This window comes from Cnephaeus nilssonii (assembly GCF_951640355.1).
Source record: "Cnephaeus nilssonii genome assembly, chromosome: 2".
NCBI lineage: Eukaryota > Metazoa > Chordata > Mammalia > Chiroptera > Vespertilionidae > Cnephaeus > Cnephaeus nilssonii.
Window position 1 is genome coordinate 62,895,748 of NC_137073.1, and position 25,377 is coordinate 62,921,124.

The 25,377-nt window shown below is 38.8% G+C and overlaps 1 long non-coding RNA gene across 4 annotated transcripts in view; it reads left to right on the forward strand.

The window, feature by feature from the left end:
- LOC307105846 overlaps positions 1-25,377 on the forward strand; it is a 117,206-nt gene that overhangs the window by 34,066 nt on the left and 57,763 nt on the right. For all 4 annotated transcript variants that reach the window (XR_013814056.1, XR_013814057.1, XR_013814058.1 and 1 more), the window contains exon 7: positions 10,134-10,285. This is a non-coding gene — a long non-coding RNA (uncharacterized lncRNA). The remainder of the gene's footprint in view (positions 1-10,133; positions 10,286-25,377) is intronic.

A 25,377-nucleotide genomic window follows, 5' to 3' on the forward strand; every position in this document is an offset into this window, starting at 1 on the left:
TTAATATCTTGCTCTCTCTCTTCTTCTGGCATCCCCATAATTCGAATGTTGGTATGCTTGAAGTTGTCCCTGAGGCTCCTTACATTACCTTTATATTTTTGGATTCTTTTTTCTTTTTGCTTTTCCAGTTGGGTGTTTTTTGCTTCTTTGTATTTCAAATCTTTGACTTGATTCTTGGGATCCTCTAGTCTGCTGTTGGATCTCTGTATATTATTCTTTATTTCAGTCAGTGTATACTTAATTTCTGAATGGTCCTTTTCCATTTTTTTTTTTGCATTCTCACTAAGATCCTTGAAGGTCTCACTAAGTTCCTTGGAGGTTTCTAGAAGATTCTTGAGTAACCATATAACTGTGGTTTTGTACTCTATATCCAATATTTTGCTTTTTTCCATTTCTTTCATTTGTGACATGTTTCTTTGTCTCTGCATTTTGGCTGCTTCCCTGTGTTTGTTTCTATGTATTGGGTAGCTGCTAAGTCTCCTTGAGTTGATAGAGTGGCCTTGTATAGTAGATATCCTATAGGGCCCAGTGGCTCGGCCTCCCCAATCACCAGAGGTGGACACTCTTGGTGCACCCTTTTGTGGGCTGTGTGCACAGTCTTGTTGTAGTTAAGCCTTGGTTGCTATTGGTGTCACTGGGAGGAATTGACCTCCAGGCCAATTGGCTGTGAGGATCAGCTGTGTCTACAATGGAAGAGCTGCTGTTCAGGAGACACCCTTATGGGACAGGACTTGCTTCAGTGGGTCTTTGGTGCTCACTGAGTCTGTCCCTTGAGTGTGTCACTTATGGATGTGAAGACTTGTAATCTGGTATGGTCTCACACTGACCACTGGGTACACTGGCTCTTGTATCTCCAAGGAGGTGCAACATCAGCCACTGCCTAGGGCCACCCAGCAGGAGCTACAGAGAGATCTGCAGATTCCTCCTCTTTGTAGTAGGTTTGGAAGTGCGCAGACGAGGCCCAGCTGTGAAGCAAGGTGCTGGTGCCGGTTCTTGGGCCTTCTTTTGATAGCTTTGGGGCTCCCTGACCCAGCTGCTGCCTGTTTGACAGGTTTTAGGCTGAGAAAGGATAGGCCATTCATATGCAAAAGCCACTGGGCACAACTTGGGTGGGGTTGTAAATTGGGTAGGGTGGAGTCTCAGGGAATCCCCAGGGTGGAGCAAACAGCAATGGCTGCCAGTCAGCCCTGCACTGGAGAGGTCCCAGCACAGGAACAGTGACCCCTGAGAGCACCTCCATCTGGAAGAAAGCCACCCTCGCGTTCCTGCCCCGATGCCAGACAGTCCAGTTTCTCCCCATATGTGTCTGGTTCCCCCGGAGTCTCGCCCAGAACTGGAGTTCCTGTATGTGTCTTGGTCCCCCAGAGTCTCGCCCAGAACTGGAGTTCAGAGCAAGCAGGGGTTTGTATCTCCCTCCTGATTAAAAAAGCAGCACACCCGGGTGCCAGCCTGTTCCGCGCCTCTGCACCTCCTACCAGTCTCAATGTACTTTCTTCACCTCTCTGGTTGTAGTACTTCCACTCAGCCAGCTTTACCGCAGTTGTTGAGGATAGTTGTTCTGTCTTTTAGTTGTAATTTTGATGTGGTTGTGAGAGGCAGCAATTACAGGTGTTTACCTATGCTGCCATCTTGGTTCTCCTCTCAGTTGTCTTTTATTTATGTAGGCTTTTGCCCATTGTGCTTTTGTTCCCTTGCATGCTTGGTTATCTTTCTCATTGCTTTTGCAAAATTATTTGGAAAGTCCTGGAGGCTTAGAATAAAGTTACCTTCCTAGAGGGAGGATTTGCATTTGCTTTTGCCAAATAATCTAGGACCATTTTAACCAAAATCTCTAATTGAGGTTCCCTAGTCAACTAAGGTAATGAGAACTTGGTCAGCAAATATCCATAAGGGCCAGCATGTGACCAAATATTTTTGGTAGTGGAAAGCTGGGAATTTTATGATTTCAGGTCTTATATTTAAGTCTTTAATCTATTTTGAGTTAATTTTTTGTGAGTGGTATAAGATAGGGGTACAATTTAATTTTATTTGCATCTGATAATAGAGGTTCCTCCTCGTTTCCTTTCCCTTTTTCCCTCTGTTCTTCTTAGTGCCAAGGTAACCTCACTGAAGTTGTAGGGGTGAGGCTGGGAATGGGAGGACATTCTAGGTATTGCCTTTGAGGTCCAACTTAATATGGAGAGGATTTCCTACTAGACAACCCCCTCTTTAGGTGAGGCTCTTTGCCTTCAATGTTTCTGAATTGAAGTTTAAATTTGCCAACTAAAAAATGTCCTCAAGTCAATATTGGCTTTGGTGTTTGATGCTCTACTAACTAGAAAGATGGCACTGGGTTTGATATTTCATTCAGAATTTGACTTGAAAAGTCCCTATTATGTCAGCTCAGTGCTTTAAGGTGATTGTATATTTATAAAAATTCTGCATTTTTAGTTTTCAGCAGGTAGGATAGTCTAAACTAGTGGTTGTTAGGTGGGGATGATTTTGCTTTCCCAAGGGATATTTGGCAATGTCTGGAGACATTTTTGGTTTCTGTAATTGGGGTTCGGGGAGCTAATGGTATCTAGCCGGTAGAGATCAGCATTGCCACCCCAATACATTTAATTACAAAGAAAAAACCCGTAAGGTCTGATATTAAAAGACTTGTGTTGGCATTCTCACGCTATTAATTTATTAGCCAAGTGACCTTAGAAAAATCAGTTAATCTTTCTTACTTTTATTTTTTAAATTAATTTTTAAAATATATTTTTATTGATTTTAGAGAGGGAGGAAGAAGGAGAGAGAGAGAAACATCAATGATGAGAGAGAATCGTTGATCAGCTACCTCCTGCACACCCCACACTAGGATTGAGCCCTCAACCCGGGCATGTGCCTTGACCAGGAATCGAACCATGACTTTCTGGTTCATAGGTCAACACTCAACCACTGAGCCAGGCTGGCTGGGAAATCTTCCTTACTTTTAGCTTCTTAATTTGTAAAATAGGAATGATGATATTACTTCACAGGATTATTGTGAAACTCAAATGAAACATTTATGAAGGTGATGTATAAAGAAAGTATAAAGTGGTATACAAGTACTATAATTCTAAATGTTATTTTATTTGTATATTTAGTAAGTTTTTTCTAAGAGCCATCCCTGGTTTAAGAGGCAATCAAGTCACATTGCTTAAGTTCAAATTCCAAATCTTTCTCTTGCTAACTTCTCTTTGATTCACTTTCCTGTTCTATAAATGAGAATAATAATTGTATCAATTTCATAGGGTTGTCATGAAGATTAAATTATATAATCCATGTAAAGTACTTCCAGCAGTGTTCAGCACATTCAATAAATGCTACCTACCTATCATCATCATCATTGTCATCATTAGATTAAACACAGAAGCTCTTTTCCAAAATTAAAAACCATATTTACCATTTATCAAATAGTAAATTATTAAATCAACTTCACTCTTGTGATCAGTGCAATTAATTTTTTCTTAGTGGTGAATGCATATGTAAATACAATGATACAGTTTTCTTCAATTAAGAAAATTCATTGACATTGTACTTATTTCAAAATAGTTGATATTCCTGATAAGCTGTGTGCAAATAATATTTTGGCAAATTTAATTATATTTTGAGTACAGTAAAGACATTAATAAAATAACTCCTGAAAATAAATCCATTGAATAATAAAGGACCCTTTGAAATGTGATTGCTCACTAATTTATTCATTCTTAAAATAAATTTTCACATTTTAAAAATAAATCTGACTATATTTATACTCCTTAATAATTTGTGAGACTTAAATTAATTACATAATCTATTTGAAAGGAATCACCAAAGTAATCAAAGCAGCAGCCTTGAAGTATCAGTATAAACATGCTGGAGATAATGAATTTAATCAAGTAATTTTTTTAGGTAAATGCCTAATGTAAAGTCTGACTAAAACAAATGCTGAGTTTTAAAAACACATGAATTACTAACTGAAAGATTGTGGATTAAAAAAAATATTTTTATTGATTTGGGAGAGAGAGAGAAAGAGAGAGAGAGAGAGAGAGGAACATCAATGATGAGAGAGAGTCATTGATTGGCTGCCTCCTGCACACCCCCCACTGGGGATTGAGCCTGCAACCCGGGCATGTGCTCTGACCTGGAATTGAACTGTGACCTTCTGTATCATAGGTCGATATTCAACTACTGTCCAACACTGGCTGGGCAAGACTGTGTAATTTTTGTTGTGAACTGATAAATTTAGCAAGATCTAGGATAGTATAATAGTTGAGATTAACTTGTAATATTCAGGTTTAAATTTATGCTTTTCCTCTCTTCCATACAAGGCATAATTTATACAACTTATAACTCAAGTATGATTGCTTTTACTTTTTTTGTGTTAATAGTTTGGTGAAGTGTACAACATAAAAATGAATTAAATGATTGATGATTGCTACACAGTCCAATACTGATTTCAGCCAGTCAAAATGTTGCAGTTTTGGCTTAATTTTAAGAGTCTGAGGCACATAGTTTCTTGGACAACCCAGGTCAGGTGACCTGGATATGTCCTGTCAAGCTGATCCTGTAGAATAAATTGGTTGTTTGTAAATAGTAGGATGGCAAAGCACTCTTTCACAAGATTTCAAGTTCACAAAGTATGAGGCAACTGGGTAAAAGGTCAAAGGTGAAAGGTAATAAGCCATTTAGGACCTGTTCTTTTGTGGAGCCTTTGGCTGTCTTTCAAACTGAGGTCTTGGAAATAGTTCACGCACAGACCTTTTGCCAAAAGACTACTGAGAGTTGGCTCAAGCAGGATTTATTACAAAGTCCTCTCCTCCTCTTTCTCTGACTCTCTTTTTCTGTCTTGCTGTCTGAAATTTATAAAAGTGCAAGGATTTTAATAAGAACTAAGGACAGAAATGAAGCAACCAAATAAATTTATGTTTTACATAAAATAAATTTAGAATGACTTTTCCATTTAGGGACAGAGGTCCACAATTGAATCTATCGTTACAAATACTTGCAAAATTGATTGCAAAATACATTAAAAAAAAGACTAAGTTTAGCAAAACAACAAAGAAGATTAAAACTATTGGCAGAAAAACTGAAGGCAATTGTAGACTGTTGAAAGAGGCAGTATATGTCTGTTCCACTTAAATCACCAGAGGCAGAGGCAGTCTTTAAACAGCTGGTGTGATATTTTCATTAATGAGCTCTGCTATGAGTGTATGTTATCTATTGAGTGTTAAGATTTGCTATGTATTATGAAGAAAAAAAATATAATTAGGCTTCCTCAAAATTTCTTGTCTCCTTTTAGATTTACTGCTGTTGTTATTCTTGCTTAGAATAGGAATTCATTCTAGGAATAATTATAAAAGCGAATGTTAGATTTACCTTCTCTGGCATTAAAACTTGGCTTGAAGAGTCTTCTTTAGTTCCTTGGCTATCATATTTGTCTGCATCACTAGTCTGTTTTATCTTGTTTGTTTTATCTAACTACGACAGAGTTAGAACTTGTATTGTGGTTAATTTTGGTATATTTTCATCCTTGGATTTGAAATATTTTGTTAATGAAGTTGTGGGACACTAAATTTTCTTTAGGTTAGAAAAGGTGGGGAAAGAAACAGTGAAACGAGGGCAAAAAAATCTTTTCCAAACACCAAGTATGAGCCATAGGCTATTTAACTATAAATACACTTCTTTGGGATAGTAGCAATTACAAGAAATCACTCAGATAAATGGAAAATAGAATAGTTCATAAGAAATTTAGTGTAAGTCCTAGTGGAAACCAAAGCATGCAGTGTGGATCATAGCCAGTGATACCTTGGCTTTCATTTCTTTATTGTACAAATAAGGATAGGCATGGAAAGGATGGGACTTTCCAGTGTGTTTCCTAAAGTCTGTTTCTTTTTTTCTTGTAGAACAATAAAACAAACACATTTATTTTTCAAAAAGAATTTTCTGAGAATATATTAATTCACAGGTGATCTTGTCTTTATCTACTTTCTTCAGAAAACTAACTCTAAAAGAAAAATATTTCCCTGAAGTTTGGGAAGTCATTTGCCATTTTCCTTTCTTTGAATTTCTTGGTTTCAAGAAAACTGCTGCAAGTATATGTTATTATATTGTTGATAAACAAAGTTCTCTTCTCTGTTTTTTTTTTTTTAAATTAAACAGAACGACAAGTTCATTTTATTTATTGACTTCCAACTAGACTGCGTTGGACAAATTAGAAAATGGCAACTTTTAAAAGATTGTATTTAAAGAGTTTGGGCAGATCTTTACTTCTCTCACATAAAAATTGTTAAGGAAAAACTTGAAAAATACATTTTTTTTCTTTTTAAGAATTAAACTTAAGAAAATTAACCCTGGCTAAGTCACTGAGCCTCTTTGAATCTGTTTTCTTATATATAAAATGAAGATAGAACTCAATTTTTAAGGCTTCTCCCAGATCCAAACTATATTGTATCTGGCCAAATATTGTTTCTAGGATTGAAGAACTCTCTGACTTGCTATAAAATTTGGTATTTCTGTCTTTTTTTTCTTCTTCAGTGAATTACAGTGTTAGGGAGAAAGTAAATCAGGATCTGGAGGTATGAAAGATGCCATGAATCCATATTCAAAAGGCAGTTAGCATCATATCCCCCTGTTTGTCCATTTCCTTTTGCCACTCTTTTTTTTCATGATCTCTATATTTTTAATTCTTTATTGTTGAAAGTTTTACATATGTCTCTTTTTCCCTCCATTGACCTCTCCCTGCCCACTCCCACTCCCCAGCTAATGCCTTCACCCCCCTAGTGTCTGTGTCCATTGGTCATGCTCATATGCATGGATACAAGTCCTTTGGTTGATCTCTTACCTCATCTCCCTCACCCTCCCCTGCCTTTCCTCTGAGGTTTGATGCTTCTCTGTCTCTGGATCTATTTTGTTCATCAGTTTATGTTGTTCATTATATTCCACAAATGAGTGAGATCATGTGATATTTGTCTTTCTCTGACTGGCTTATTTGCTGTCCAGGTCCATCCACGCTGTTGCAAATGGTAAGCGTTCTTTCTTTTTTATGGCAGCATAGTATTCCATTGTGTGGATGTACCACAGGTTTTTAATCCACTCATCTGCTGATGGGTTTCCAAATCTTAGCTATTGTAAATTGTGCTGCTATGAACATAGGGGTGCATATGTCCTTTCTTATTGGTGTTTCTGGTTTCTTGGTATATATCCCTAGAAGTGGGATTACTGGGTCAAATGGGAATTCCATTTTTAATTTTTTGAGAAAACTCCATACTGTTCTCTACAGTGGTTGCACCAGTCTGCATTCCCACCAGCAGTGCAGGAGGATTCCTTTTTTTCCACATCCTCGACAACACTTGTCATTTGTTGATTCGTTGATGATAGCCATTCTGACAGGTGTGAGATGGTACCGTATTGTCATTTTGATTTGGGCAGATTTTTTTTTGGGAAAAAGTGATCTGACAACACTGGAACCAAATTTCCGTATGGTAAAAGTCAACTGGAGCTTCATAGTGGCTCCTTACAGGGTTTGCTCTCTCTTGTCATTTTGGTTTGCATCTCTCGGAGGATTAGTGACTTTGAGCATGTTTTCATATGTCTCTTGGCCTTCTGTATGTCCACTTTTGAAAAGTGTCTATTTATGTACTTTGCCCATTTTTTGATTGGATTGTTTATCTTCCTTTTGTTAAGTTGTATGAGTTCCGTATAAATTTTGGAGATTAACCCTTATCAGATGTAACATTGGCAAATATGTTCTCCCATGTAGTGGGCTCTCTTGTTTTGTTGATGGTTTCTTTTGCTGTGCAGAAGCTTTTTATTTTGATGTAGTCCCATTTGTTTATTTTTTCCTTAGTTTCCATTGTCCTAGGAGATGTATGGGTAAAGATATTGCTATGACATATGTCTGCTACTTTGCTGCCTATGGCTTTTTTTGATTTTTATGGTTTCCTGTCTTACGTTTAAGTCTTTTATCCATTTTGAGTTTATTTTTATGTATGGTGTAAGTTGGTGATCTAGTTTCTTTTTTTGCATGTATCTGTCCAATTTTCCTAACACTATTTATTGAAGAGTTTGTCTTGACTCCATTGTATGCTCTTGCCTCCTTTGTCAAATATTAATTGAGCATAATGGCTTGGGTTGATTTCTCGGTTCTCTGTTCTGTTCCATTGGTCCTTTTGCCACTTTTACTACTATTAAGTATACTAGAGGCCCGGTGCATGAAATTTGTGCATGGTGGGGAGTCCCCTCAACCCAGCCTGCACCCTCTCTAACCCAGGACCCCTTGGGGGATGTCCGACTGCCAGTTTAGACCCGATCCTGGGGATGTGGTCTAAACTGGCAGTTGGACATCCCTCTCACAATCCTAGACCACTGGCTCCTAATCGCTCACCTGCCTGCTTGCCTGATTACCCCTAACTGCCCCCCGCTGCCAGCCAGGTCACCCCCAACCGCCCCCTCCCTGCCGGCCTGGTCGCTCCTAACTGCTCCCCCCCCCGCCGGCCTGGTTGCAGGCAGCCATCTTGTGAGGGTGTGAGGGTTAATTTGCATATTACCTCTTTATTATATAGGACTAGAAGCCCAGTGCATGATTTAATCATGCACGTGTAAGCTGTCTGTCTGCTGGTCGGCAGCTCTGAAGTCCCTGGGCCCCTAGGGCGAGGCGGGGTGGGGGCGTGGTCCTCCTGCGGCCGGAGCCCAGGCCGGGGTCTTGCCTTTGCCTCCCGCCCAGGAAGGCTGGGGCCGCCGCCACGTGCTCCTGCGGCCCAACTGCCGCCAGACTCCTCCCTGGGGAGCCATGCCGCCCGCCCACCCCCCGCCACCTCCAAACCTCCAAAACGCCGGCTCGCTGCCCCAGAGGCCTGTCTGTGCCGCAGCACAGCCATGGCGCAGACGCTGAGCTCGCATATTATGTAAGATTACTTTGGTTCTGCCTTGAACGAGAGGAAAAGACTAGGCCAAAGAGGCCATTAAGTGGGAACTTTCTAAAGGTCTAAAGGAGAGAGCCAGCTGATCCCAGGTGAAAACAGAAAGTCATATTTCTGGTACATGGGTTTGTTTCTGGGCTCTCTATTTAGTTCCTTTGATACATGTGTTTGTTTTTGTGCCAATACAATACTGTTTTGATTACTATAGCTTTGAAATGTAGTTTGAAATCAGGGAACATGATACCTCTGGCTTTGTTCTCCTTTCTCAAGATTGCATTGGCTATTCAGGGTCTTTTGTGGTTCCATTCATATTTTAGAATTTTTTTTTCTATTTCTGGAAAAAGTACCATTGGAATTTTGATAGAGATTCTATTGAATCTGTAGATTGCTTTGGGTAGTATGGACATTTTACCAATAGTAATTCATCTAATCCATGAACCCAGACTATCTTTACATTTTGTATCTTCTTCAATTCTTTCATCAATATCTTATAGTTTTCAGTGTTGTATGGAGTTTTTACCTCCTTGGTTAAATTTATTCCTAGCTATTCTTTTGGATGTGTTTTTTAATGGGATTGTTTTCTTACTTTCACTTTCTGATTGTTTGTTGTTAATGTACAGAAATGCAACTGATTTTTTACATATTGATATTGTATCCTACAAGTTTACTGAATTTGTTGATAAGTTGTAATTTTTTTGGTGGAGACTTTAGGGTATTCTGTATATGATATCATGTCATTTGGAAATCGAGGTAGTTTTACTTCTTCCTTTCCAGTATGAATGCCTTTTACTTCTTGTTCTTGCCTAGTTGCTCTGTCTATGACTTCCAGTACTGTTGAATAAGAGTAGGTATCGTTGTCTTGTTCCTGATCTTAGAGAAAAACTTTTCATTTTTTACCATTGAGTATGGTGTTGTGTGTGGCCTGCATATATGGCCTTTATTATGTTGAGGTACGTATCCTTAATATCATGAATGAATTTTGAATTAATCATGAATGGATTTTGAATATGATCACCTATTAGATGATCATATGATTTTATCTTTTATTTTGTTAATGTTGTAAGTTACATTGATTTGTGGATGTTTTACCATCTTCATATCTCTGGGATAAATCCCACTTTATAGTAGTGTATGACCCTTTTAATGTACTGTTGAATTCAGTTTGTTAATATTTTGTTGCATTTATGTTCATCAGGGACATTGGCCAGTAATTTTCTTTTCTTGCAGTGTGCTTGTCTGGTTTTGATATCAGAGTACTCATTATAATTGGAGAGCATATAAAGAGCTTCCCAGACAAGAAAAAGCTAAAGGAATTCATCACCACCAAACCAGTATTACATGAAATGTTAAAGGGTCTTCTTTAAGAAGAAGAAGAAAAGGTAAAAGTATAAACAATAAAATGGCAATACATGCATGTATATCAACAATTGAATCTAAAAAAGGAAATAAATGATAAGCAGAACATAAACAGACTTATAGATACAGAGAATATTTTGACTGTTGCTAGATGGGAATGGTGTTGAGGGGGGGATGTGTGAAAAAGGTGAAGGGATTAAGAAGTATACATTAGTAGTTGCAGAATGGTCATGGGGATATAAAGTACAGGGAATATAGTTAATAATATTGTAATAACTATGTATGGTGTTAAATGGGTACTAGATTTATTGGGGTGATCACTTAGTAAGTTATATAATGTCTAATCCCTGGGATGTGCACCTGAAAATAATATAATATTGTATGTCAACTGTAATTAAAAAATAAAAATGATAAAAAATATATTGAATTTTAGAAAATAACAAAAATATAAAGTTAAGCATATACTAAAAAAAAGTCATTTATAAGTGGACCTGTAAAATTCAGACCCATGTTGTTCAAGGGTCAACTAACTGTATTATCATTTCATCTGTTTATTGATGAAGTACTGTGACTTTTCCAAATGTTTAATTTTGTAATTTACATACTTATTTTGGTCAAAGAAGTATAAAAATCATAGGTTCTTTTTTTTAACTACGGATATGTAGAAGCTTTATTTTGCTGCAGAGGGAGAGCACGATGTTATTCTTGTGTTTTAGCTATGACTGTCATCTACATTTTGCTCACTTAAACAATTTCCTTTATTTTTGATGGAAGATGAGAATTTATTGGGATTCATTGGAGGAGTCTCCATCACTGTGTGCACCAATCCACTTATGAATGTACTATGTTACTCTTGAAAAAAATTTTGAAGTTCTTAGAATGGTAATCTGGCCCTAGATTGAATACTTTCTAACTTAGATCAAGGAATTCTTCATTCAGTAGAACTTGTAAATTTCTTCTTGTTGATTGAAAAAGGAGGATATTAATATAATAAAATTACTTTTGTTTGATCTTATTAAAATTTTAATGACTAGTCTACTTGTTTAGAAACTTTCCCTTGGATAATTAAGTGTGGTGAATATGTGAAAATGAAATTGTGAATTAAACAACTTTTTATGCGTGTAGCTTTCATTCTTCAGAAATAGGACAATATGAAAGTGTTCATTAACAAAAAAGGAGAGACTAGCCAAAACAAATCTATTTCCAACCTTAAAACATGAAAAATAAACAGTTAAAAGTTGAAGTATTATAAACAACTTTTAGTTTTTGAGAATGTGACAACTATTATAATAATATGTATGTAGGTATTTCTGTTTCTAAATAGATAGACCACATTTTTCTTTTTGAACTATGTGATTTGCATGGAGTTTATTAGGACATATATATTACTATAAATAATTGTGAATATGAATTTGTTTTTAAAAACCCTGATTCTTAGCATTCAGATTTTAGGTACAGTAATGCTCAGTTTTTGTTTCTATAGATAGGATTTTTTTAAAAAAAATTTGGCTAGGAGAAATGTCAGTTTGTACTTAGTCATCAGAGATGAGTAATATTCTAGAAACTCTTTCTCCTAGTTTAGACTTCTTAATGTTATTTTAGTGTAATTTTTCAGCCACAGTGTATTGTATTTTAAGTGTTATGTTGAACAAAATATGTAGTAACAGCTGTTGTAGAGTCCTTTCCTATAAAAGATTACAAATGTAATAGAGTTGGATATCTTTATGTCAAACATTAAGAATTACTGGGCAATAGCAACAGACAGGAGGCTTTAAATAGCATTGTTTTAGTAGAGGATGGGGATGTGATATTAACTATCAAGTATGTTATTGTCAAAATATACAGTATAGAAATAAAAATTAAGGGTCCTCTTAGCATCCTAAAGTGTTATTTTGTTTCATTAAAAATTTTCAATAGTCTACCAAACTATTCTAATCTACCTTAAATCTACCTAAATAGATTTATCTACCAGGTATATCAGGATGATTTCTCAGATGCATATCATAGGGAGCCCAAAGGAACTTAATAACTGTGGGTTAAATTATCAACTTTGGTATTTATCTCCTTTAAGCCAAGTTTCTTTACTCTTTACTGTTACTATCCTACATTTGTGTGTGGATTTTTTTTTTTATACAGCATCCAAAGTACTTTCATGCATATCATTTAATCTTGCCTGTCATGTAATTGATACTAAATACTTGAGGAATAAATGAAAAACTGCATCATATACAAATAATGGTTTTCATTTTAAAGATAAAGAAGCTGAAGTACAGATGAAAACAAATGTATTGTCTTGCAATGAAAATATCTAGGTTCATATCCCATTTCTGAAATTATGTGCTCTTTGGAAAATTTCTCCTTTTGAGTCTCTGTTTCTCATGTGTAAAATGGGGATCTTATTCGCCTTGAGGGTTATTGGGATGATTGAATAAAGTAATCTACACGAGCCTGTCCGGTGTGGCTCAGTGGTTAAGGGTCAACCCTGGATCCAAGAGATTGCCAGTTTGATTCCCGGTCAGGGCACATGCCCGGGTTGTGGGCTCGATCCCTGGTGGGGGCTGTGTAGAAGGCAGCTGACCAATGACGTTTCTATCTGTCCTTATCATTTCCTCTCTCTCACTCTAAAAAAAAACCAACAATAAAAACATATTTAAAAAATCATCTACATGAAAATGTTTTGAACTCTAATGTTCCATACAAATACAAAATCAGGATTATAATTTTTTAATATACTACAAATTGTAAATCATCAACTTAATAGCATATCAGAAAAGTACAGTTCAATGGTCTTTCTACTGTGTCTATACCACCTCAATTCTAGAGACGCTAAGTCTATTGTAGGTCTGTATCACATTATTAATATTTATCATTATTGCAAAACGATTGTTCTCATGAGCCCAAGACTTAAAGGTCATTTTATTCCTGTAATATATTATAGAAGTTAATATGCCTGTAATATATTGTAGAAGTTAATATATTGTAGAAGTCCTTTGAATGAGTGTTTCTTTATTTTTTATTGATTTCAGAGAGGAAGGGAGAGGGAGAGAGAAACAGAAACATCAATGATGAGAGAGAATCACTGATCGGCTGTCCCCCACAGGCCCCCCACTGGGTATCAAGCCCACAACCTGGGCATGTGCCCCTGACTGGAATCGAACCCAGGACCCTTCAGTCTGCAGGCTGACACTCTACCCACTGAGCCAAATGGGCCAGGGCTCTTTTTTTCCTCCAGTTGAAACCTATTTAGGTTTATAAACTACAAAAAAAAAAATTATGTAGTAGGTCACCGACACAGTTTCATTTTATTTGCTTTAACCAGGTCTTTCCCAGAATATGGGATAAAGGTTTTGATGATCACCTTATTTATTTCCTTTATTTCTTCTTAAAAGAATATAATCTTGATTAATTATGACATTTAAATTTTATGACAAGTGTATGAAAATAAGTTACCTAATTATTGCCCTGTAACATTCTAAATCTACTAGGGGCCTAATGCATGAATTCGTGCACCTTGAAAGGAACTGTGGGCTGCGAGACTGTGGTGGGCACAGGGGAGAGTCTCGGCCTATCCTCTGCGCCCCCGCCAGGCTCCTCCCACCGTTGCCCCTGGTCCCCTGTATGCCAGCAGCCCTGCTCCCACCGCTGCCACTCCCACGTGCTGATGGCGCCAGCCCTGCTTGCACCTGCTGATGGCGCGGAGTGATCGGGGCTGGAGCCAGTAGTGGGTGTGAGTGGCGGCTGCTGCCCTGATTGCCCCGCAGGAACAGGGGGAGGTGGAGAAGCCTTGAGGGGTAATCGGGTCTGGCGCCAGGTGCTGGCAGTGGCTGCAAGCGGGGCCGGTGCCGGCAGCAGGTACGAGCGCTGGGCGGGACCGTGGCGCGTGAGAGCAAAGAATTTTCAGTAACCACCAGAGGCTCATCCCGATGACAGCGACTGGCGCCCCGCCTTGGTCTGGTGCCCCTGCTTACCTGCTCCACCATCTAGTCATGGCCAATGCCTGCCATGTTCTGCACTCTGCCACCTGCTGCTGATGCCCACCATGTTCCACGCGCGCCCCTGGTGGTCAGCACACATCATAGCGACTGGTTGTTCGGTGGTTCTGCCGTTCATTCTATTTACATATTATATAGCCTTTTATTATATAGGATTAGAAGCCTGGTGCATGAAATTCGTGCACGGCGGGGGGTTTTCCCTCAGCCCAGCCTGTACCCTCTCCAATCTGGGACTCCTGGAGGGATGTCCGACTGCCCGTTTAGGCCCGATCCTGGTGGGATCGGGCCTAAACGGGCAGTCAGACATCCCTCTCACAATCCAGGACTGCTGGCTCCCAACTGCTTGCCTGCCTGCCTTCCTGATTGCCCCTAACCGCTTCTGCCTGCCAGCCTGATCACCCCCTAACCACTCCGCTGCCAGCCTGGTTGATGCTTAACTGCTCCCCTGCCAGCCTGTTTGTCCCCAACTTCCCTCCTCTGCCAGCCTGGTCACCCCTAACTGCCCTCTCCTGCAAGGTTGATCACCTCCAACTGCCCTCCCTTGCAAGCCTGGTCCCTCTGAACTGCCCTCCCTTGCAGGCCTGGTCCCTCACAACTGCCCTCCCTTGCAGGCCGGGTGCCTCACAACTGCCCTCTCCTGCTGGCCATCTTGTAGTGGCCATCTTGTGTCCACATGGGGGCAGGATCTTTGACCACATGGGAGCAGCTATATTGTGTGTTGCAGTGATGATCAATCTGCATATTACTCTTTTATTAGATAGAATAGAGGCCTGGTACAGGGGTGGGGGCCAGCTGGTTTGCCCTGAAGGGTGTCACAGATAAGGGTGGGGGTTCCCTTGGGGTGTGAGGCAGCCTGAGTGAGGGGCCTGTGGTGGTTTGCAGACCGGCCATGCCCCCTGGCAACCCAAGGGGAGGCCCTGGTATCTGGAATTTATTTTCCTTCTACAATTGAAACTTTGTAGCCTGGGGCGGAGCCAAGCCTGCTGCTCCCTCCGGGGTGGCAGCCATTTCTGTGGCAGTTAATTCACCTTCTACAATTGAAACTTTGTAGCCTTAAGCGGGTGAGCCCGGCCAGGGTGTGCGGAAAGCTTTGCTTCCCTGTTGCCGCCAGCAACCCTGGTCTGCTCTCTCAAGCTCCATTCTGCCACCATTTGTTTGAATTTGTTTACCTTCTATAATTGAAACTTTGTAGCTTGAGTGGAGGCTTAGGCCTGAAACGGCTATGGAAAGCTTGGCTTCCTCTGTTACCTGGGAAACCTTGCTCTCTGTGGCTGTAGCCATCTTGGATTGGGGTTAATTTGCATACTTGCCCTGATTGGCTGGTGGGCGTGGCTTGGCTGGTGGGCGTGGCTTATGTAGCAGAGTGATGGTTAATTTGCATATTACCATTTTATTAGAGAGGATAAGAAAAATACCCACTTCATAGTTCCTAAATTTGTTTCCCTTTCTGATGAGATCTTTGATAATTTTCTGTAATTTTATTTTTTTTTGGTTTTAAATATCTAATTCTATGTACTTTGAAACAATAGGATTACATTCTGAAACCTACAATAAACAAATAAGCTAACAAAAATTAAGCCACCATAGGAGAAAATGTGAAATGGAAATATATAATGAAATAAACGAAAAAAAAAAGTTTTGAGAATTGTAGTGGATTAACAGGAGATATCACAGTGTGTTTTTCACTTAGTGTTTTTTTTTTTAATTTTAGTAAGAATCTTATCAGTTGGAGAGAGTTGTTCTTTTCTTTGAACTAAGTTCTGTTTTTTCTGAAATCAGATTTTGTATCTCCAAGGCTCCACTCTGCAATGCCAGTACAAACATACATTAGCAGCTGTACAATACTTTAAAGAGTTAGCAAGAAGGTATAAAGCAACTACTTCATTTTAGAACCCAAATGCTAACCACTGAGCAACACCGGTCAGGGCAAGTTCTATACATATTTTATGAAAGATGATAGAAGTCAGAAATGTCTCAATAATTTTGCCACAAAAAAATTAAAAAGTAAGGGATAATTACCATCATTTCCTGCCATTTGTACCAACATCCAAAATAAATTTTCCCCAAGTCTCACCATTTAATACCAGCCATACAGTTTAGTCAGAACAGATCATAAAGAGTCAAACTTCTCTCTTCTGATCTGGACATTTCTGTCACACCCTTAATGATGTAATTAAAAGTTGTGTGAATAGCCTAGAGAGACCCAATTCTTCCACATTCTTTGGATGCATTATAACATAGGGAGAGCACTGAATAAATTGAGATCTCTGGCTAATGTTATAAATGAGAGTAGTTGTATTTACCTTTCCTTCTTAGAAAGATCTTCAGTATTTTTATAAAATGAAGTACAAATATACATTGGAACTATGTATAAGTTTTAAATTTTTGTGAGGTAAAAACATTCATGTGAGCAAAGTTGTAACTTATATAGAGAATCACATTTTCTATTGAGGATCTTGGAATATCCACAAGAGAATCATCCACCCAGTAGAAAAGGTTTCTGCTCTGAAAAATGAGGTTCTTTGAGGGCCATGGATCCATGGATCACTGACTAGCTGAGCATGTACTTACTGTCTTCTCTCTTTTTCTATTTTTAAAAAAATATATTTTATTGATTTTTTACAGAGAGGAAGGGAAAGGGATAGTTAGAAACATCGATGAGAGAGAAACATCGATCAGCTGCCTCCTGCACACCTCCTACTGGGAATGTGCCCACAACCAAGGTACATGCCCCCGACTGGAATCGAACCTGGGACCCTTCAGTCTGCAGGCCGACGCTCTATTCACTGAGCCAAACCGATTAGGGCTCTTTTTCTATTTTATGGACAACGAGAGGTAAGACTAAAGCAATTTAGATTTTTGGTGTGCAGATTTTTGACACTTCGGTAGAGGAATGATTATTCTAAATAACTTACTAGGTATGTATTTTTTAGAAAGAAATGAAACTTGATTAAAAGTTTAAATGTCATCTTAAAAAATGGACATTGAATTCAGAGACTGTAGTTCATCTTGTACAAATGAAGAAACTTAGGTGAATAGAACACAGAAAGTTAATATGGACTGGAACTGGAATGTTCATGTAAACTGCCCTGGCTCCTGGTGCAGTGCTATTTCCAGTGTTTTACGTAATATATTTTAATGGTTCTAATTTATTAGATGAACATATGGTCCATTTGTTATATTTAGAATCTAAGTAAAATAACACATTTTTGAAATATCTGTGTTGGACTTTTGAAAATAAATTGTAAAAATCGTGTAAGTTAGGAGCTATATGAGTATAATGTATCAGAGATTTTGCTCTCTTGACTGTTTTTCTTAATTTTATATGTATCCATTGAGACTATACATATGATAGTTGATCCCCTGGGTTTAGCTCTGCTTGCATAGCAAAGGTTTAAATACTGTTTACTTTCAGAAAGTTATTTAAAAATTTAAGTTAGTAACTATTTCAAAGAAACTAAAATGAAACATTTAAAATTGGAAATATTAGCAAAAGTAAATTAGAAAATTTCCAAACATACTGAAAGGAAAAAAAAAGAGAATAATTTATTTTAACAAATGTTCGTGATTTGACATGTTTGCTTTATATGTTTTTGTTGTTTTAAAGAAATAAAAGGTAATAATAACTGTTGAATCCCTTCACATCCCATTCTGGCTCACTCCACTTCTTCAGAGGCAGCCACTATCCAGAAGTTGGTGTGTTTCCTTCCTCCAAGTTTTCATATTTCTATGTATGTATGTACCCATAAATTATAGCATATACCTGTTCTGCCAGGATGGTGGTCACTAGTCAAATCTCGCTATTTACATTTAAATTAGTTAAAATCCTATATAATAAAAGGGTAATATACAAGTCCACCGAACGGCAGAACAACTGGTCACTATGATGCGCACTGATCACCAGGGGGCAGATGCTCAATACAGGAGCTGCCCCCTGATGGTCAGTGCACTCCCACAGGGGGAGCTCCACTCAGCCAGAAGCCCGGCTCATGGCTCATGGCTGGTGAGCACAGCAACGGTGGCGTTCCTGCCTCTGCCTCTGCGGCAGTGCTAAAGCTGTCCTTGGGCCTAAGCTGTCAGTGGGACATCCCCCAAGGGCTCCCGGACTGCAAGAGTGCACAGGCTGGGCTGAGGGACATCCCCCAGCCCCACCGCCGAGTGCAGAAATCTCATGCACCAGGCCTCTAGTATAAAATAAAATACATAAAATACATTTAGTTCCTCAGAAGCACTAGCCACATTAGAAATATTCAGTATCCCCATATGGTTTAGGCCAGTGGTCGGCAAACTAATTAGTCAACAGAGCCAAAAATCAACAGTACAACGATTGAAATTTCTTTTGAGAGCCAATTTTTTTAAACTTAAACTTCTTCTAATGCCATTTCTTCAAAATAGACTCGCACAGGCCGTGGTATTTTGTGGAAGAGCCACACTCAAGGGGCCAAAGAGCCGCATGTGGCTCGCAAGCCTCAGTTTGCCGACCACGGGTTTAGGCTACTATACTGGACATTTTCATCATTGAAGAAGTGCTGATATATACCATTGTTTGCATGTTCTTAAACTTCATACTAATGGTATCACACTATTCATATTCTGGAGCTCTTTCACTCAATATTATATTTGAGGTTTATCTATAATGACACACTAATTTGTGGACATTTAGGCTATTTTCCACTTTTAAATGTTAAAATAATGCTGTAGGGAATAGGGTTATGCTTGTCTTTATATACATGTGTGAAGTTTCCTTAGGGTATGCATTTGTTGGTTGTAATCATTTTTAACTTTACATGATGTGACCAAATATTTCCTTAAAGTAGGTATACCAATTTAAGCTTCAACTAACAGCATGTAAGATTTTCTTTCCTCATATCCTTGCTGATACTTAATATTATTAGACTAGAGTGTCATATGTTATTTTGTTTTAATTTTCATTTTCCTGATATTTAGTGAAGATGACTAGCTTTTCATATGTTTATTGGTCATTTGAATCCTTTTCTGTGAATAGTCTATTCACATTCTTTTTTAAAAAATTATTTTTTTCTTTTTTGATTTAGGAGTTCTTTATAGTAATTCATTTTTGGTGATGCATTATAAATTTTTCCTATTTTGTGGCTTGTATTTTTACTTGTTTATGGTGTCTTGAGGCCTAAAAATTTAAAAATTTATTGTGTAAAGATTTTTAGCCTTTCCCTTTAATGCTTGTACTTTTCTATGTCCTGCTTAAGCAAGTTTTTCTTATTTTGCTGCCATATGGTTCATTTCCTGCTTTTTCTTCTAAAAGTTTTATAATTTTGCTTTCTAGATTTAGGTTTTCTCAATCTACCTGGGATTTATTTTATGAGACAGTGATCTAATTTTCTCTCTAAGTATTACTAATTTTCTAAGCATCAAATTTTGAATAATTTCTCCTCTCCTCACTGATTTGTATAGCCATTTTTAATCTACCAAATTGCTACATATGGATGGGTTTTCTATTCTGTGCAGTTGATTTGTTTATCTCTGTGTCAGTATCACGCTATCTAAATTATTAGAGCTTTATGATATGACTAGAGGCCCAATGCACTAAATTCGTGCAAGAGTAGGCCTTCCTACCCCTGGCTGCTGGTACCAGCTTCCCTCTGGCACCTGGGGCCCAGGCTTCCCTCCGGCTGCCAGCAGACACCTGGGACCTGGGCTTCCCTCTCAGCCCCAGCTTTGTCCAGAAGGTCGTCCGGAAGGACATCCAGCCTAATTAGCATATTACGCTTTTATTATTATAGATGGTGACTGTTAGGGTAAATCATCCCACCTTGTTCATCTTTTTCTTTTTCTTTTTTTTAAAATTTAATAAATCTTTATTGTTCAGATTATTACAATTGTTTCTCCTTTTTCCCCCCATAGCTCCCCTCCACCAGGTTCCCACCCCACCCTCTGCCCTTACCTCCCCACACTGTCCTCATCCATAGGTGTACGATTTTTGTCCAGTCTCTTCCCGTACCCCCTACACAGACACCCCTTTCCCCCTGAGAATTATCAATCCAATCCCATTCTATGCCCCTGATTCTATTATACTCACCAGTTTATTCTGTTCATCAGATTTTTTATTCACTTGATTTTTAGATTCACTTGTTGATAGATATGTATTTGTTGTTCATAATTTTTATCTTTACTTTTTTCTTTTTCTTCCTCTTCTTAAAGAATACATTTCAGCATTTCATATAATACTGGTTTGGTGGTGATGAACTCCTTTAGCTTTTTCTTATCTGTGAAGCTCTTTATCTGCCCTTCAATTCTGATTGATAACTTTGCTGGGTAGAGTAACCTTGGTTGTAGATTCTTGCTATTCATCACTTTGAATATTTCTTGCCACTCCCATCTGGCCTGCATAGTTTCTGTTGAGAAATCAGCTGACAATCGTATGGGTGCTCCCTTGTAGGTAATTAACTGTTTTTCTCTTGCTGCTTTTAATATTCTCTCTTTGTCTTTTGCCCTTGGCATTTTAATTATGATGTGTCTTGGTGTAGTCCTCTTTGGATTCCTTTTGTTTGGGGTTCTCTGCGCTTCCTGGACTTGTAAGTCTATTTCTTTCACCAGGTGGGGGAAGTTTTCAGTCATTATTTCTTCAAATAGGTTTTCAGTATCTTGCTCTCTCTCTTCTTCTGGCACCCCCATAATTCTGATGTTGGTTCGCTTGAAGTTGTCCCAAAGGCTTCTTACACTATCTTCAAATTTTTGGATTCTTTTTTCTTTTCCGGTTGAGTGTTTTTTGCTTCTTTGTATTTCAAATTTTTGACTTGATTCTTGTGTTCCTCTAGTCTGCTATTGGGTCTCTGTATAATATTTTTTATTTCAGTCAGTGTATGCTTAATTTCTAGTTGGTCCTTTTTCATATCTTCGAGGGTCTCATTGAATTTATCAGCCTTTTCTAGGAAATACTTGAAAAACCTCATAACCGTGGTTTTGAACTCTATATCCAGTTGTTTGTTTTCCTCCATTTCCTTCATTTGTGATCTGTTTCTTTGTCTCCACATTTTCGCTGCTTCCCTGAGTTGGTAGGGTGGCTTTGTGTGCTAGGTGTCCTATATGGCCCAGTGGTTCGGCCTCCCAGTTACCTGAGGTGGACACTCTTGGTGCACCCCTTTGTGGACTGTGTGTACAGCCTTGTTGTAGTTAAGTCTTGATTGTTGTTGGTGTCACTGGGAGGAATTGACCTCCAGGCCAATTGGCTGTGAGGACCTGCTGTGTCTATAATGGAAGAACCGCTGCACTGGAGACACACTTATGGGGTAGGGCTTGCTTCAGTGGGGCTTTGGTGCTCACTGAGTCTGTCCCTTGAGTGTGTCACTTATGGATGTGAGTAGTTGAAATCTGGTGTCATCTCAGACTGAACACTAGATACACTAGCTTCTGGATCTCCAATGGGGTGCAGATCAGCTACTGTCTGAGGACACCCAGCAGGAGCTACAGCAAGAACTACAGTTTTCTCCTCTTTGCTTGGGGTTTGGAGGTTTTGGAGCTGTCTGACCTGAGCTGAAGTTTGTTTGGTTAAGCTGTGATACGGCAGGCCATTTATATGCAAAAGCTGCTGCATGGAGCTAGGGTGGGTTTGTAGATTGTGCGGGGCGGGGTCTCAGGGAGTCACTAGGCTAGGGCGTGGCAAACAGTGATGGCTGCCAGTCAGCCATCTCATTTTTAAAAAAATGTATTTTATTGATTTTTCACAGAGAGGAAGAGAGAGGGATAGAGAGTTAGAAACATTGATAAGAGAGAAACATCGATCAGCTGCCTCCTGCACACCCCCTACTGGGGATGTGCCCGCAACCAAGGTACATGCCCTTGACCAGAATCGAACCTGGGACCCCTGAGTCTGAAGGCCGACGCTCTATCCACTGAGCCAAACCGGTTTCGGCCAGTCAGCCATCTCTGTGTCTCCACATTTCCTCGTCCCCGCGTCCCGCACCCCAGTGCAGTAAACAATGATTGCTGGGCGTACCTCTGCAAGAAAGTCACCCTCACTTTCCAACCCGATGGCAGACAGTCCAGCTTCTCCCTATAGGAGTTTGGGTCCCCAGCGTCTCCCCAGAAACTGGGGTCCAGAGTAATCAGGAGCTTGTCTCCCTTCAGGTTGAAAGAAGCAGTGCACCCAGACACCCGATTCGCGCGCCTCCGTACCTCAGCTTTTCAGCGCTTGTGCACATCTCAGTGCTCTTTTCTCTTTTCTTCTAGTTGTAGAACTTCCACTCAGCCAGCTTTCCCATGGTTCTGGGTGATAGACGTTTGTCTTTTAGTTGTAGTTTTGAGATTGTTGTGTGAGGCAGCTTAGGTGTTTACCTATGCCGCCATCTTAGTTTCTCCCCTGTTCATCTTTTTCAAAATCATTCTGTTTTCAGTCTTTTCTCTCACATGTGAATTATAGGGTTATACTATTAAGTTCTGTTAACAATCCTCCAGGGATTTTTATTGGAATTGAATTTAGAGAGTAATTTAGTGAGAATAGACATTTTTATGAAACTTAGTTTTCCCATCCACCAGAATGGTTTATTTTCCCATTCATTTGTGTTTCCATTTATGCCTGACAATAAAGTATAATTGCCTCTATAGAGGTTTTCTTGTGGCCTGCTGCTTTCTTGTGGATAGATATTTGACTGTTGATTTAACTTTTTTTGATGTTTATGAATATATTCAGTTTTTGATACTCTTCTTGAGTCAAATTTAGGTTACTTACACAAAATGTTCCAAAAGTATTAGTTCAGTTTTAAATTTAAATGATTTCAAGAGTATAAATGCCACAGAGTTGTACAACAATTATTTGGAAATTTATTTAAATTTCTTTTAAGTTTTATGGTTTTTGAATTGCAATTTATAGGTTTTTCCCTCATTTTTCTTTGTGCAATTTATTTGCTGAAGAAATCAGCTTATTAATCTGAAAAGTTTCCACTGTGTTTGGGTTTCCGAAGACCACCTCCAGTTTCAGTGATTCACTGGGAGTTCTCATAGCATTTATCAGATAGTTGGCCTCATGGCTATGATTTATTATAGCAAAAGGATACAAAGCGATGTCAGAAAAGGGACAAGGCGAAAGGGGGCCAAGTCAGCAGGAAACCTGGCACACGCCTCTTAAGAGTCTTTTCCTAAAGGAGTCACACAGGATGTATTCAATTTCCTCAGGAATGAGTTGTGACAGCACATGTGAGATGTTTAAAAGGGAAGCTGACTGGAGACTCAGTGCCCAGGGTTTTTATTGGAGGCTGGTTACATAGGCATCCTCTGCACCCAAATTCCAGACTCTCAGAAGGAAAGAGGTATACTGAGCACTCTTATCAGTTCCTAGAAGGTGGGAACCCTACTGAAGTCCAAGTTCCCAGACACCAGCCAAGGTCCAGCCTTGCAAACGGCATTTTTCTCAGGACAGCCGTTTCAGGCCTGCCATGTAACTCTCTCTGCACACCTACATTCAGGGCTTTGCTAATTGCATGCTAGGTGGTAAATATGTTACTCTGTCTCCTGTAAACCAGTAGGTAGGTCTATAGGCTTACACAACTTGATTTTTTTTTTACAAGAATATTTCATTGATGGTGTTGTATACTTTCTATGCATCTTATCAGGAAGCAGACATCATCTGCTTGCTCTTTTTTATGTGGGTGTGATGTTAAGTTTGATTAAAAGGTTCAGGTATTATCAGCCTGATGTAGACATTATAAAGTTCCCCATTGGCTATTAACCTAATGATTTTAGCAATTGTTGATTTGTCATGCCATTCAGATTTGTAAAATCTAACTTTCTCTTTCACTTATTAGCTGCAATATTTCTGTAAATAAGAATTTGCCCTCATCAACTATTCATTTACTCTGAAGTACAGTTAATAAAGAAAAGGTAGGGGAAAAAATGCGAGATTCTTTCTTTTACTTCAGAATTCCTTTTATTTTTAGTATTAAAGATAATACATTGGTCCCCTAGCATACTCCAAAGACAAGTATGAGTTTTTATTTTTTATTGTTATGAACATGTGGATATTAAACAGATTTAATATTTTAATACATTGAAATAGAAATCTTTTCCCTAAAATTGCCCCATCCTTTGCTACCTCAAGTTAGCTACTGAGCATTGTGATACAAAACCATCCATTCACCCTTGATTCTTTGTTTTCTTATACAGCAAGATATTTCAGGCTCATTTTATGTTTCTTGCCCCAGATTTAAATCTAGCTGTTTTTCTATGCAATCCTAGTTCTTTTTAGTGAAAAAATGATATTTAGAGACCACAATCTGGATTATGAGGTGCTCAATGCTTTGGATTTGTCATGTTCCTAGGTTTTTTTCAATGGAAATATGAACAGCTAGGAAATATGAACTTAAAATTTTTTTTTGTTTGTTTAAAATTTTATGTATGTCTCCTTTTTTCCCAATTGACCCTCCCCCCCCGCAGCCATTCCCACCCCGGGCAAGCCCCCACCGCCCCAGTGTCTGTGTCCATTGGTTATGCTAATACGCATGCATACAAGTCCTTTGGTTGCTCTCTAAACTCCCCCCCCCCCCCCCCCCCGCCACCACCATTTGTCTCAAATACTTGGAGTTTACCCTGCTATTTTCAATTTAAATTTGGGATTATGGGGTTTTTACTTAACTTCTTTTGGTTTTGTGATTTTGTTTTTTTTTATTATGCTGAAAATGTTGGTTCCTAGTGATACTAATACAATTATTTGCTCTCTGTATATTAATAACCGTGTAACAACACCAATGCCATTACTAATAATATGGTTACTGAAATTGTTTAAAATGTCTTTGCAGTTCTTTTGGTCTTTGTTGTATATCCCACTAAAATATTTTTAAAAAATCTTTATTGTTGAAAATATTACATTATGTCCCTCTTTTTTCCTCATTGACCCCTTCTAGCCAACTCTGGCCCCGCCCCAGGCCTTCAACACACTATTGTCTGTGTCCAAGGGCTATGCCTATATGCATATAAGTTCTTTGGTTGACCTCTTCACCCGCCTCCCTCTCCACCCCACTCCCCCACCCCTCGCTTTTCCTCTGAGATTCAGCAGTCTGTTCCATGCTTCTATGTTTCTGGATCTATTTTGTTTATCAGTTTATTTTGTTCATTAGATTCTACATATGAGTGAGATCATGTGATACTTGTCTTTC